This window comes from Orcinus orca, chromosome 6 (genome assembly GCF_937001465.1).
Source record: "Orcinus orca chromosome 6, mOrcOrc1.1, whole genome shotgun sequence".
Classification (NCBI taxonomy): Eukaryota; Metazoa; Chordata; class Mammalia; order Artiodactyla; family Delphinidae; genus Orcinus; species Orcinus orca.
In genome coordinates, this window is record NC_064564.1 from 63,633,372 (window position 1) to 63,649,273 (window position 15,902).

The 15,902-nt window shown below is 42.4% G+C and overlaps 1 long non-coding RNA gene across 1 annotated transcript; it reads left to right on the top strand.

The window, feature by feature from the left end:
* Positions 1–2,927: 2,927 nt before the first annotated feature.
* LOC125964769 (uncharacterized) lies at positions 2,928–9,710 on the top strand. Its single transcript, XR_007478038.1, has 3 exons — positions 2,928–3,045; positions 8,812–8,883; positions 9,510–9,710. It is a non-coding gene; the product is annotated as an uncharacterized LOC125964769 (long non-coding RNA).
* Positions 9,711–15,902: the final 6,192 nt, after the last annotated feature.

Below are 15,902 nucleotides of genomic sequence, written 5' to 3' on the forward strand. Positions count from 1 at the left end.
TGTTAATCCTCGGGGAGAGGAAACAGACAACTCAATCATGCTGAGGTGTTAGTGTAAAGCCTGGGTCCCAATCCTGGCTAAGTTCTTTGGCCAAGTTTCCTCATCTGGAAAATGGAGGAATGCTGAGAATTATAGCTGTCCCCTAGGGTTCGGGGAAGATAAAATGAGAACTTATAGGGAAGACAGCATAGGACCTCACATTATGAGTGTTTCACAATTCATTCGTCATTTAAGGAATCTTTATTGAGCTTCCTCTCTGGAAAACACTCACGTGCTTGGAAACCACAGAGCCCTCGAAGGTCCTGCATCAGATACTCTGGGCTGGGCCTGGGAATGTGCACTTTTAACACCCCTCCCAGTAGTTTGCTGAGGCAGGTCAGATCATTATCCTCAGAACTCATCCACCTCCACCAAGGGGCCAATCCCTGGGTCTAGCTAATAGGATTTCAATCTCTCCCAACAATCAGGCCCTGAGTGGGGGGAGAGCTGCTAAGTGGTGGAAGGGGTGAGTACCAGAGAAGGTCAGGGAAGGAGATGGGAAAAGTGCTGAGCGTCAAATTTGAATCAATTGCAGTTTTACCTCCCCCAGAAGTAAATGGGTGAGGAGAGAGCTGAGTGTTAAAGTGGGTAGGGAACAACCATGGGAACAAGCAGCCTATGCAGAAGAGAACCTGTTCAAAAAAACATGGGGGGAATCCCACACACCAGCCACCGGCCCTGAAATTCCAGTTTAGAGCAACTCAGCTCCGTTCCATTCAGCAGGCAATGAACTGCAGGCATTTGCACTTCTGTGGTGCCTTTCACACCAGAGCCTCAAAGCCCTTTTCCAACACAAATCTGTTCAGCCTCATAACCTCTCTGAGAGATCTAGCAAAGGGACAGCAGGATCACTTCCCTCCTTACCTCCAGGGCAGCCTCCTGGGTGGTGGGAAGCAGAAGGTAGGAGGCAGAGGTTGCTGAACTGTCACTTAACCAGGTATCTTGACAGCTCAGAGAAGGAGCCACTTGGGATCAGACTTTTCTGGGACACTTCATCTGAGACGCAGGATTACAGAAATACCCGGGTATCCGCTACTACCTTTACGGCTTTAGCTTTTTCCTTGTTTAGGCTGAATGGCGTCTGGTGATTTGGAAGACAGTGAGAGTGCCTACCCAATGTCTCCCTCACTCCCTCCTTGTCACAGAACCCCAACTTTTGTCTGGGGTGAAACAGCCCCAGAGGGCAGGCCATGATTCATTTAAGCCAAATTAGCAATCCTCTTCCCATTTTTCCTAGCTTTTCTTGCAGTTATGAGTGACCATATAACTTATGTTTGGCCAATGAGATGGAAGGGGAAATCTGCTGGGGATGTATTTGTCAGAATTCCCTAGGATAACGAATTAACTCTACCTTGGTGACCTAACACAACACAGATTTATTTTTCTCTCACATTGTAATTCTCATGCAGTCGGTGGGGAAATTGCTCACCACTCACTGGGGAATCCAGGCTCATGAAGTGTCCATCCTATTAGAATGAAACAGTCTAAAACTGTGGTCTCCAAGGTCCCCATGAAACAGACAGAAAAAGTTGGAGTTGGGGACACTGGGTCTCAACTGCCTCTGCTGGGAAATAACACCTACCACTTTCTCTCACAGTCCATTGGCCACGCATAGCCACGTGTCACTAATCTGAGGGAGGCCTCAAGTACAGGGTTACACACAGAACATTTGGTGACACTGTCTATGCCACAGAGGTGACTGCATCTCAAAGATGACCTCCAATGACACCTCACATACCCTTGCAGGAAACCCACTTGACAAATGGTAATCTGGTGTGTCTCTCACTTGAAGCTCAAAGCGCCTAATGGGGCTGGCGTTCACGTCAGCTCAGCATCAGTGTATCTACAGAATACGCTACAGCTGTGTGGATGATATTAAGAACTATAAGAAGAATGGCATGTATGATCAGGCCACTCAAGATGGCTGTTCTCATGCTCTCTGTACACCCCCTGCCTGACCAGTGTCTGCTTCACCTACACCCTACTCACGTGACTGACCCTCCTACATACTTTTCCCTGCCCCAGCTGCTGATTGTTCTAACCTTGAGATCAGAACATCTGAGATGACCCTGATGCACAGAGGCCCATCCTTAAGGAGTTTACGATGTCATCCCCCCATGAGCCACCGCCAACAGCCAGGTGATGGGCAGTGCCAATTCCACCCTGCCCTGAAGATACAGACGCAGCCCAGAGCCACCAGGAGGTCACACTGCCGAAGGAACGCAGGAACTCCCAGGTCTTTAGGGTCTTTAGAAACCCCTACTCGTGGGACTGAGTCAGCACCAAGGGGAGCCTGCAGATTTGGGGAGGGCCCTTGGACCTGGCCCGGGTGAGGGTCTTCCCGGGAGCCGGCACTCTCCCTCCCCCTCCCCTCCCCTCCTCTCCTCTCCTTGCTGGCTCAGGCAGGTGATATGCATCAGCTGTGAAGGCTTCTGCAGCTGCCGGTGTTCGGATGGCTGTCCCGGGGCCCGGCCCCCCGCCCCCCTTCACTCCTCAGTGTTTGTGGAGTCCAGGAGCTAACTCCGCGTCATGCCGCTCCAGCAGTCATGCTCCAGCCAAATGGTGTTCTTCTTGGGGTGGTGGCCAGTCAGCACCTACATTCTCTGGAATCTTCTGAGAGATTCCTGCAACCTCGAGAGATTTTGCAGGCACTTCTATCGTGGGTCTTGCTCCTCTGTGAGGAAAAAGGGTGCCTAATAAACACATTTCTGCTTTAAGGAAGAAAAAACCCTCCACCATGAGAGCTTATCAGAGGGGGCTGTGAGGGGCGTGAGGGGCGTGAGGGGCGTGCCCCTTTGCTAGTTTCCTTGGTAACCAATGAGCTAACCTGACGTCAATTTCCCCTGTAACTGGTAACCTCCCGCCGCACCTCATTGTGGGAGCCTGCCGCCAGGTTCTGCCCGCAGCTCTCTGCCGCTCGTGGTGGGCGGAGCCTGCCGCCAGGTTCTGCCCGCCACTCTCTGCCGCTCGTGGTGGGATGTCGCTCCAGGACTTCGCTTCAGACATGTAAGCTCCCCCATCCATTAAAGCGTTACGTCTCTGTCGCCGATTCCGGGCTCTTACTTTGGTCTTGAGGCTGGGCAAACACAGGCCTAGCAGGCCCGCGGGGTGCAGCCTCACAACTGGAGGAGCAGCCAGGAGACTGAGGAAACTCCCGTGAGCTCAGAGATGTTGGGAAGTAAGGGTGGGGAATGGGGCTTGGAAGTTGCAGGGGTAATCTCGAAAGTTGCGGCAGAAATCCCGGGGGGGCCGTGCACTAGTATGCGGGGCCCTGTAGTGGCTGTCCTTGATGAATGGGGGCCACCAAGAGAGTTCACAGAACTCTCACAGACACCCCAAGGCTGTTGTGGAGATATTGGCCGCCGTTTTAGTGGGAAAACAGTGGCCACAGCTGTGGGCTGGCTGTTGCTCCTTTTTTTCTTTTTTAACTGAAGTGTAGTTTACTTTCTTTTCTTTTTTTAAAAATTTATTTATTTTATTTATTTTCTTTTTGACTGCGTTGGGTCGTCGCTGCGGTGCGCGGGCTTCTCATTGCGGTGGCTTCTCTTGTTGTGTCTCACGGGCTCTAGAGCGCAGGCTCAGTAGTTGTGGTGCACGGGCTTAGTTGCTCCGCGGCATGTGGGATCTTCCTGGACCAGGGCTCGTACCCGTTTGCCATGCATTGGCAGGCGGATTCTTAACCACTGCGCCACCAGGGAACACCAGTGTAGTTAATTTTCAATGTGTTAGTTTCTGGTGTACAGCAAAGTGATTCAGTTATACATATATATATCCTTTTTCATATTCTTACCCATTATAGTTTATTACAAGATATTGAATGTATTTCCCTGTGCTATACTGTAGGACCTTGTTGTTTATCTGATACATAGTAGTTTGTATCTGCTAATCCCAAACTCCTAATTTACCCCTCCCCCCTTCTCCTTTGGTAACCATAAGTTTGTTTTCTGTGTCTGTGAGTCTGTTTCTGTTTTATAAATAAGTTCATTTGTATAATATTTTAGATTCCACATATAAGTGATATCATATGTTATTTGTTTTTCTTTGTCTGACTTACCTCACTTAGTATGATAGTCTCTAGGTCCACCTATGTTGCTGCAAATGGCATTATTTCATTTATGGCTGAGTAATATTCCATTTGTGTGTGTGTGTGTGTTTATATATATATATATATATATATATATAAAATATAAAACATCTTTTTATCTGTTCATCTGTCAGTGGACATTTAGGTTGCTTCCATGTCTTGACTATCATAAATAGTGCTGCTGTGAACATTAGGTACATGTGTTGTTTTGAATTATAGTTTTGTCTGTTTATATGCCCAGGAGTGGGCTCATACGGTAACTCTATTTTTAGTTTTTTAAGGAATCTCCATGCTGTTTTCCATAGTGGCTGCACCAATTTACATTCCCACCAACAGTGCAGGAGGATTCCCTTCTCTCCACACCCTCACCAGCATTTACTATTTGTAAACTTTTTGATGATGGCCATTCTGACCAGTGTGAGGTGATACCTTGTAGTTTTGATTTGCATTTCTCTAATAATTAGCAATGTTGAGAATCATTTCATGTGCTTATTGGCCACCTGTATGTCTTCTTTGAAGAAATGTCTATTTAGGTCTTCTGTCCATTTTTTGATTGGGTTGTTTTTTTGTTACTGAGTTGTGTGAGCTGTTTGTATATTTTGGAACTTAAGCTTTTGTCAGTCACATCATTTGCAAATATTTTCTCCCAGTTCATAGGTTGTCTTTTTGTATTGTTTATGGTTTCCTTTGCTGTACAAAAGCTTGTAAGTTTGATTAGGTCCCATTTGTTTATTTTTGCTTTTATTTCTATTGCCTTGGGAGACTGACCTAAGAAAACACTGCTACAATTTATGACAGAGAATGTTTTCCCTATGTTCTCTTATTGGAGTTTTATGGTGCGCTGTCTTATATTTAAGTCTTTAAGCCATTTTGAGTTTATTTTTGTGTATGGCGTGAGGGAGTGTTCTAATTTCACTGATTTACATGCAGATGTCCAGCTTTCCGAGCACCACTTGCTGAAGGGATTTTCTTTTCCCCATTGTATATTCTTGCCTCCTTTGTTGAAGATTAATTGACTGTAGGTGTGTGGGTTTATTTCTGGGCTCTCTATTCTGTCCCATTGATCCATATGTCTTTTTTGTGCCAATACCACACTGTTTTGGTTACTGTAGCTTTATGGTGTTGTCTGAAGTCTGGGAGGGTTATACATCCAACTTTGTTCTTTTTACTCACGATGGCTTGGCAATTCAGGGTCTTTGTGGTTCCATATAAATTTTAGAATTATTTGCCATAGTTCTGTGAAAAATGTCATGGGTAATTTGATAGGGATTGCATTAAATCTGTAGATTGCTTTGGGTGTTATTGGCCATTGCTTTGTATATTAAGAAAGACCACAGAGGCTTAGCTAACAGCTGAGGCAAAGATTAACTTGCATGCTGATCCTTGTTCCCCTGAAAGTGAGGCATGTGAATGAATGAGATGTACTGTTTTCTATTACTGTTGTTTGTTTAAACTGAATTAGCTATTTAGAAACTGAAAAAAATCCCTGAAAATGGCCAAGATGGGACTCCTTTGACATTCTAAAACTGGTTTTTGAATATGTCCTTAGAGGGAGTGCCTGGGCTTCCTCAGGAACTTTAATCCCTGAGAGTTTAAAAATAAAAAAAAGAGGCCTTTTAAAGTCTAGCAGGAAAATTGTGTGTCTATGTAGATACATGTATGTCTATATGTACCTTATAAATATAAGGTGTCTCTGCCTCCAAATGGCATTGCCAAGATTGGTTTGTGGATGAGCTCTGTTTAATTGGCTTAAAATAAACTAAGTGCTTATATAAATTCTCAGAAATATAAAATAATTCTCCAAAATATAAAAGAAACAGTCCTGAATGAATTTCAGGTTCACGTGATACGGGAGATATTCAGTACTGAATTGACATCGGGTATTGAAGCTACTTAAGCTTGTTGGTTTAATTTAATATAGACATGTCTTCAGAGTCATCAGTGTTAAGTATAACACTTCTGTTGGACCTAGGTTTACTAGAGGTCAAATAAGACCTTGTTATATTTGTTGCAAATTTTTCAGCAAGGAAAATAATTTGATATGATGAAATTTTAAGTAAATGTAAATGAAATAGGAACTTTTAGGCAAACTCTATAGGCATAATTATGTTTTGGGAATATCTATCAGGTTTTGGTAACTTGAAACTAAACTAAGTTAAATGAAGAAAATTCATTGACTATCTGGGTCATTTCAAATAGGATAAAATATTGGAACATTAATTGCTGGGTGGGTCTAAGTTTACCTAGCTTTGCCTTCTTAGGAGAGGAAGACTAAAGCATCAGTTTTCCAATCAGAAAGTGCTGATATGACAAGCAGTTCACAATTATTTGCTTCTTGGTTTTTGCCAGAGATTAAGGTTTTTAAAGGTTAAGATTACAATCAGTCATAATTCTAATTACTGTGACCAAGTTTCTTTATCGATTACATTGTAATCAGGTGTTTAACCATGACTTTTTAAGTCTTTTATCATTTATAGACATTTATAGACAGTTATTATTGTACGCTGATACTTTTGCAAAAGTACTTCATCTTCAAGAAGATTCATAGGAAGGACCTTATGACAAATACAGTCCTCTGATAAATTTTAGATTATACTGCTGAACTGGGTGAGAAATTAAAGAATCCTAATGGAATACCTGATGGCTTCATAAAAAGTTAACAGAAAGATTGGTTATTGATTGAATTTTTATGGTTTTTGTCTGGAATATTACTGGCTTTGGTCTCTGTTTTCCAGATATAGGGAAGCCCTTCCCCTCAAGTTAGTTATGACTTACAGCAATTTGTTAAACTATACCTGTGGGTAGAATTGAACATTTTTCTTTTCTCTCTGGCTGGCTCTCCAGAAATTGGAGACTCTTGGGTTCTAAGCAGCTTTATCAGGTGAATGGGAAAGACTGTCTCCTGGCAATCAGGAATCTCAACATTTTGGGGACCGCTAGAAGAGAGAAATCCACGGAGGCAGAGCCTGATGGCAGGCCTTTGGCATGGCTTTCCTGGCTTTAAGAGGCATTTTGGGAATTCAGTCTGAGACTCCTTCTGAGGAGTTCCACCACAGACAGTTTGGAAGAGCCTATGTGGTCAATTGACCAAACTCATTTTACAAACAAATTAGTCTCTATTTGGCTGTGTTTGGTGGAGTTGAGGGTGATTTTAGAGAGAAAAAATATTATGTTTCAGTGGATATTAAATTCTAGTTCTGCTAATTGAGGTCTGTATTTATGAAAGTTATTGTGTTAGCCATACTTACGCCCTGATGTTCAGGATGGAAAGAAAATTATCTAATGAAATTGTCACAGAGTATAACTACTCATGATGTATCACTGTAACTCTGCTGCTAAAAGCGCATATGCGATGTTTGTGTAACAATTTGGTATAAGTGATAAAATGTATAGCCTATAAAATGTTTCCCCATTAACATACCTCTGACCTTTTTCACAATATCTGATCAGTTTTCCCCCAACATGGTTAACTAGGCAAACATAAAAGAGGCCTAGCACCAAGGTACATGATCTGGACCCAGGGCAGGCAGCATTCCCCCTTCGAGGGATATTTACTTTGGTCTATCAAAAGATTTACAATCAGAAGGGAAAATGATGGAAAAATCTTCACATATGGAGGTATGGGGAGGTCATTCTGGCTTATACATGATTTAACTTAAACTTTACTGACCAAAGTGGCCTGTTTTGTGGCCTGTCTAATATGCATTTACATGTGCTCTGGCCATTGTGGAGGGGAATGCATTCAAAAGTCAAAGTGGAGTAGCGGTGATTCTGACATCCAAGGTAAAACTAGGTGGCCATTTTAGAGGTTATTTTGGACACGCTCCTGTATTACTGAAAACTTGAGTTTTCTGAACTGTATTGCAGAAGAGGACAAAAACCACAGGCAGGTGTGGTATCATCTCAGAATGTGGATACTGCTTATATTTTGCTTAATGGTCATGATCTCCCTTGTGCTGTGCCTGTTAGACATCTTACATTTCATCCCTAGTCTGAGCAAAAGAAATCTGTTTGAGGACCGAGCAGCAACACTGGCCTCACTGTGAAATGAGTCTGTTTGCTGGGTCTATAGTGAGATGCCGTTGTCGTCCTCCTCGACTTCCATGAAAAATTGACCCGGTTACTGTGACTATGTGGGGCTACTGACCATGGGGGAGAAAGACTCTCACCACCTTCTTTGTCCCACATGCCAACATATCAGAAGGACCCCCATCGGTAAACATTACTGTACAACTGACTGCCCACAAGCCCCCTGGTCTATGCTGTGTGGAATAGAATAGGCTGGCTTTTGGACACACAAGTCCAACAAGTGGGGTTAATTTTTTTTGTTTGGAAAGACCTAATGGGTCCACAACTAATGGCGTGTGACATAACATGGGGTGGTAGCCCTGTACTGTGACTGCTGACTGCTGGCTGGGCCAACAGAATGTTTCTTTTAGAGCCAGGGCCTCCCCGCTGCCACCATGGAGGTGGCTTTGCGTTTGTGAAAACCCAGAGTGGCCTTACCTTCATTATAAACTGGACAGGATGCTGCCATCACTGACTCCCTCTCCATTGACCCAGTAAGTGCTTGGCTCCAGAATTTGCCCACATGCTGGCAAACGACTGTTCCTAACCTACTAGTTATCTTTCAGTTGATACTCTATAGCTGCTCATGTCTGTATTGTACTTGTGTTATCTGTTTACAGTGCCCCTCTACATACCTGACCCCAGGGATATCTCAGAAGAGGGGTGGACCAAGATTGTAAGGCTCATGCAGGGTATGTAGGCGTGGAGTGTACGATCAGGCTACCCAAGATGGCTGTTCTCTTGCTCCTTGTACATCCCCTGCTGACCAGTGTCCGCTTCACCTACACCCTACTCACATGACTGACCTTCCTACATAGTTGCCCCTGCCCCAGCTAGCGACTGTTATAGCCTTTAGATCAGAACATCTTCCCTGTGATAGCTTATAAGAGAGGTGGTGAGGGGCACGTCCCTCTGCTAATCTCAACTACCTGGTAACCAATGAGCCAACCTGATGTCAATTCCCCCTATACCTGGTAACCTCCCCCTCCCCCCGGGGAGCAAAGACTGCTGCCATGTCCTGCCCACTGTCCACTACACACAGTGGGGTGTCACATCAGGAGTTTGCTTCAGACATGTAAGATTCCCTAGCAATTAAACCATTGATGTCTCTGTTGCCAACTCAGGGCTCTTTCTTTGTTCTTGAAGCTGAGCAAGCACAGGGCTTGTAGGCCTGTGGGGTGCAGCCCAACATGGCACCATGGGAAATGGGCTAGTTACTTCTTTACTCAGCAAGGAAGGCATAACATTCCCACGCCTGCCTCTGTGCTGGGCTTGGGAGGCTCAGAGTAAATAAAATGGAGTATATTCTTTCTTGAAGGTCCCCTGGGATTATGAAGAAATCAGGGAGGATTTTCAAAAACCAGCCTACTGACATTACACCAAGTAAACACTGATTATTAATTCCATCCACAGAACAATCTCTGAGACCAGAGACCTATTCAGTAAGAATTCTGGGGGAGGAAGTTGAATCAATGACAACTTTAGAGGCTATTTCAAGAAATTTAAGTCTTTGATGAAAAGGGACAATTAAAGCGAAAAAACACTAGCATTTTTGTCACCGTTGAATGCCCAGTTGTTTGGAATCATAAAGCATGGAGAAAACCTATTTTAAGTAAACTTTGCAAAGTTCACCTTCTTCGTGGGAACACTTTAAAAGGCCTAGCAGCACCCATGTTGTCTATATCCTCCTTCAGGCCTAAAAGATGCCCCCCTTGTGAGCTCCTGCCAATCATCTCAATCACCAATGGGTCCTCCCTAGTCTGAGCTGTAATTTGATATGTCAGGAGTGTGAAGAACAATTAACCACTTGAGTATTGCATACCTTCAGAAGTGCCTTGAGATGAAATGTATGCAAATGAGAGCATCTATTATTGGTCTGATAACCATTCTTTAATTCCAACTTGAAAGAGGAGAGATTTCCAGACATTGTGATACATTTGATCCAACAATATATTCAAACTAACTTTATATCACTTGGGTGGTAATTTATCTTCTCTGCCTGGAGCAGAAAGAGGTTTCAGTGCAGTAATAATGAATTTATGTCGTTTCTCCCAAGTTGGTTTCTTTCAATTGGAGCACAAACATTCAAAACTGTGTAGTCTTTTTAGCATGGAGTTGCTCTGGGCATGGAGCCGTTCAAAGGATCCTGAGATGAAGGTTGCCACTTTCCCCCACCAACTGTTGTGGGGAGAAGAAGTCACAGTTCATGAGAATGGAAGCCTTTTCTTGATGTCAGTGATATGCAGTGAGAAATAGATGAATAAGAGAGGAGAAAGGGGATGGGAAACCAGTGGGTGACCTAATGGGACATGATGGGGGAATCTAAAGAGAAGGAGCCAGAAAGCCACATTTGTACTTTCAGAAGATGGAGTCCTCCGTGTTAAAGCTACCATCTAGGTGCTTTCCATTCCTCCTCACATCCCCCTGGATATCTCTGCTTTTCCCAGATTTGCTTTCAACCACGCTGCCTCCCAGAAACTAAGCATCTGCCAAAGCCTGACAAGAAAAGGCAAGAGAGTCACGGACCTGGTGGAATAATGCTTGTTTTGTTCGAATAAGGAGGAAAATGTGTTAATAAACACCTGTGACATTTAATGACGTGTCTTCGTTTTGAACACATCATTGCTCGATATTGAATCCATCCATTTTGGTCATAAACAGCAGGACCACCGAACTCTCGCTTTCACCCGTTAATAAATAAATAATAGGGACTTATTTTGCGTGCTGAGAAAGAGGAAGGATTGCAACTCCCCTGCATGCCTTTGCATCTTGTGAACCCTATTCAGCCGTATGGCCTCCCATTCGTCTCTCTGGAAATCCAATTTCCCTCTTGCAGGTTCGTCTGCCAGTTTTCTAATTTTCACATCAAACTGCATATTACTCATTGTCAGGCTGGTTGTTCTTGAAGAGTCGTTAGAGACTTAAACCCTTTACCAGTATTTTCAGTCCAGCCACAGACAGTTGCCAGGCATCACATTTTCCAGAAAAAGTCAAAATTTCAAGCCTGAATTTCTAGGCCCAGGTCAGGGCCAGTGAGAATAATACCTTTTGAAAGATAAATCCAAATTCTTTAATACAGCAAAATGGTCCATCCCAGCATCCCTAGAAATGTGTGATTCATTTCTCCATCCCCAGTACTTTGCACACAATAGACCAATAAATCATTGATAAGAAAATGAATAAACGGTTAAATGAATGGTATATTTTTATATATGCACACACATTTTTGCAAGATTACTTATTTATTATATATGTTACACATGTAACAAATCAAACTTTATTGCCTCTAGTATAAATTTGTATTTAACACATGTGTACTAACCAAAAATATTTCTCTATTTTAAAAGGATCACTAATTATGCTTTAAATTGTAGCCTTAATTAACATAATTAATTTTAATTTGTATGAATTTGATTCTTAACAATTCACCAGGCTCAGATCCTCCCCAGATCTGCAGCTTCCAAGTCTGTATGTTAGGTTCCAAGGTCCTTGTTCATCCCCACATTTCCAAATTCTCAGAGTGATAAAGAGATCAGTGATCTCTTGGTTATTTAGTAGCAGGAAGAGATCACTGAAATAACCAAGAGATCACTGAACCTACCTCAACATAATAAAGGCCATATATGACACACCCACAGCAAGCATCTTGCTCAATGGTGAATAACTGAAAGCATTTCCACTAACATCAGGAACAAGACAAGGACATCCACTCTCACCAATCTTATTCAACATAATTTTGGAAGTCCTAGCCACAGGAATCAGACAAGAAAAAGAAACAAAAGGAATACAAATTGGCAAAGAAGAAGTAAAACTTTCACTTTTTGCCAATGACATGATACTATACGTAGAAAATCCTAACAATGCCACCAGAAAACTACTAGAACTAATAAATGAATTTGGCAAGGTTGCAGGATACAAAATTAATGCACAGAAATCTCTTGTATTCTTCTACACCAACAATGAAAAATCAGAAAGAGAACTTAAGGAAACACTCCCATTTACCATTGCAACAAAAAGAATAAAATATCTAGGAATAAACCTGCCTAAGGGGGCAAAAGACTTGTACTCAGAAGACTATAAAACACTGATGAAAGAAATCAAAGATGACATAAACAGATGGAGAAATATACCATGTTCTTGGACTGGAAGAATCAATATTGTGAAAATGACTATACTACCCAAAGCCATCTACAGATTCAATGCAGTCCCTATCAGACTACCAATGGCATTCTTCACAGAGTTAGAACAAAAATTTTACAATTCATATGGAAACACAAAAGACCCCGACTAGCCAAAGCAATCTTGAGAAAGAAAAACAGAGTTGGAAGAATCAGGCTCCCCAACTTCAAACTATACCACACAGCTACAGTAATCAAGAGAGTATGGTACTGGCACAAAAGCAGAAATATAGATCAGTGATACAGGATAGAATGCCCAGAGATAAACCCACGCACATATGGGCACCTAATTTACAACAAAGGAGGCAAGAACATGCAATGGAGAAAAGACAGCCTCTTCAGTAAGTGGTGTTGGGAATACTAGACAGCTACATGTAAAAGAATGAAATTAGAACACTACCTAACACCATACACAAAAATAAACTCAAAATGGATTAAAGACTTAAATGACCAGACACTATAAAACTTTTAGAGGAAAACATAGGAAGAACACTCTTTGACATAAACCACAGCAAGATCTTTTTTGACCCACCTGCTTGAGTAACGGAAATAAAAACAAAAATAAACAAATGGGAATTAATTAAACTTCAAAGCTTTTGCACAGCAAAGGAAACCATAAACAAGACGGAAAGACAACCCTTAGACTGGGAGAAAATATTTGCAAATGAAACAACAAAGGATTAATCTCCAAAATATACAAACAGCTCATGGAGCTCAATATCAAAAAAACAAACAATCCAGTTAAAAAAATGGGTGGAAGACCTAAGTAGATATTTCACCAAGGAAAACATACAGATGGCCAAGAGGCACATGAAAAGATGCCCAACATCACTAATTATTAGAGAAATGCAAATCAAAACTATAATGAGGTATCACCTCATGCTGTTCAGAATGGCCATTATCAAAAAAATCTACAAACAATAAATACTGGAGAGGGTGTGGAGAAAAGGGAACCTTCTTGCACTGTTGGTGGGAATGTAAATTGATACAGCCACTATGGAGAACAGTATGGAGGTTCCTTAAAAAACTAAAAACAGAACTACCATATGACCCAGCAATCCCACTACTGGGCATATAGCCTGAGAAAACCACAATTCAAAAAGAGTCATGTACCAAAATGTTCACTGCAGCTTTATTTACAGTATCCGGGACCTGGAAGCAACCTAAGTGTCCATCGACAGATGAATGGATAAAGAAGATGTGGCACGTATATACAATGGAATATTACTCAGCCATAAAAAGAAACGAAATTTAGTTATTTGTAGTGAGGTAGATGGACCTAGAGACTGTCATACAGAGTGAAGGAAGTCAGAAAGAGGAAAACAAATACTGTATACTAACACATATATATGGAATCTAAAAGAAAAAAAAAAAGGTTCTGAAGAACCTAGGGGTAGGACAGGAATAAAGACGCAGACATAGAGAATGGGCTTGAGGAAACCGGGAGGGGTAAGGGTAAGCTGGGACGAAGTGAGAGAGTGGCATGGACATATATACACTACCAAATGTAAAATAGATAGCTAGTGGGAAGCAGCCGCATAGCACAGGGAGATCAGCTCGGTGCTTTGTGTCCACCTACAGGGGTGGGATGGGAGAGTGGGATGGAGACGCAAGAGGAAGGAGATATGGGGATATGTATATATATGTATAGCTTTTTCACTTTGATATACACCAGAAGCTAACACACCATTGCAAAGCAATTATACTCCAATAAAGATGTTAAAAATAAAAATAAAATAAAAGTAAGCAAGCAAACAAAAAGGCTGGAGCATCTAGTGTGACTGACTTTGGAGATGAGTGGAAGAAAGTGGAAACAGGAAGGTGGAGGTCGGCCCCTGGGCAGTTCTCTCTGACCAGGTCCCCTCACCTTTTCTTACCTTTGTCTTTCAGATTCCACATAGAATTGACAAGAGCACCCACCGTTGGCTTGGCAGACAGAGAGGTGACTAGGACAGATAGAGCCCTACCCCATGGAGCTTCCCTCTGGTATGGGGTCCAAACAGTAAATAGGCAGTTACATTAGAGCAAGCAGTGGTTCTCAAACTGAGTGAGCACCGGAATCACCTGGAGGCTTGTTAAAGCACAGATTTCAGGGCCTTACACCAGAGTTTCTGATTCAAGGGGCTTGGTTGGGGGCGCCGAAAATCTGCATTTCTAACAATGTCTAGTGAAGCTGATGCTGCCCGAGGGCCAGACTCTGAGGACCATTGCATTATAGTGTGATTAGTGTCAGGAAGGTGAAAGTATGGGGTGTGATGGGAGCATGTAAAATCTGTGAGCAGACTCAGGTCAGGGAAGGCTTAAGTGGGAATACGCCAGGCAGAGAGAAAAGCACACGCAGAGGAATGACAGCAAAACTGGAGTATCTATGGGAGGCTGCAATCAGTACCATATGGCTGGAGTTCAGACCAAGAGGGGCTCTGGTGACCACAGTATTAAGAAAACAATATCTTCTTCTACTAGGATTTACCAAAATATCTGGTGAAAGCACATTGTAAAAATAGGAAAAGCAAATGTCCATTTCTGTATGAGCCTAGAGGTCTCTTTGCAAAAAACCAACAACAGAACAAAACAGAAACCTTAGGCTGTGGGGATTGTGCTTTCTTCACTCCTGAGATTCAAAATATGGCACCTAATTCCACTCCCTTTGAAAATGAGCCAGACGAATGTCTCAATTCTAACAGAAAGTGATGCTATGTGATTTTTTGAGGTTGGATCATATAAAGGATAGCTTTTTCCTGGGTTTCTCTTTCTCTTGGATCACTCACTCTAAGGAAAGCCAGCTGCCATGTTGTGAGAATGCTGAAGCAGCCTGTGAAGAGGCCCCCATGGGGGAGAAACTGAGACCTCCCACCAGCAACCAGCCCCAACTTGCTAGGCATGTGAGTAGTCACCTTGGAAGTGATTCTCTAGCTCCAGTCAAACCTTCAGATGACAGCGGCCCTGGCTGACAGCTTGACTGCAATGTCATGAGAGATCCAAGTCAGAACTAAGATACTCCCAACGTTCCTGATCCATGCAACTGTGAAGATAACAAATGTTTATTGCTGTGTTACTAAGTTTTGTAAGTTAAGATTTACAGTTGTATCAAAAAAATATCAAGAATCTAGGAATAAATGTAACAATGTATCTAAGAATTCTACAGGGAAAATTATAAATCGTTATTAAGAGATATTAAAGAAAAACTAAAAGAATGGAGAGAACTATACGACATTCATAAATATGAAGACGATATTGTCAAGATGTTGATCCTCCTCAAGTTGGTCTATAGGTTTAGTACAGTTCCAGTCAAAAGCCCAGCAAGATTTTCCTTGGAGCTTGATAAGCTGATTGCAATGTTTATATGGAAGAATATGGCCCAAGAGTAATCAAAACCTTTTTGAAACAGAAAGCCAAAGAAAAGGACCTCATGCTAGCAGATATTGAGACTGAATAGGTACCTGGCTTAAAGCCGGTTTAATTTGATTGTGTCTCAATGCTTCTGCCAGGAATTCCAAGCTCTTGCTACAGGATGTGAATCTGGAAGGGTCTAG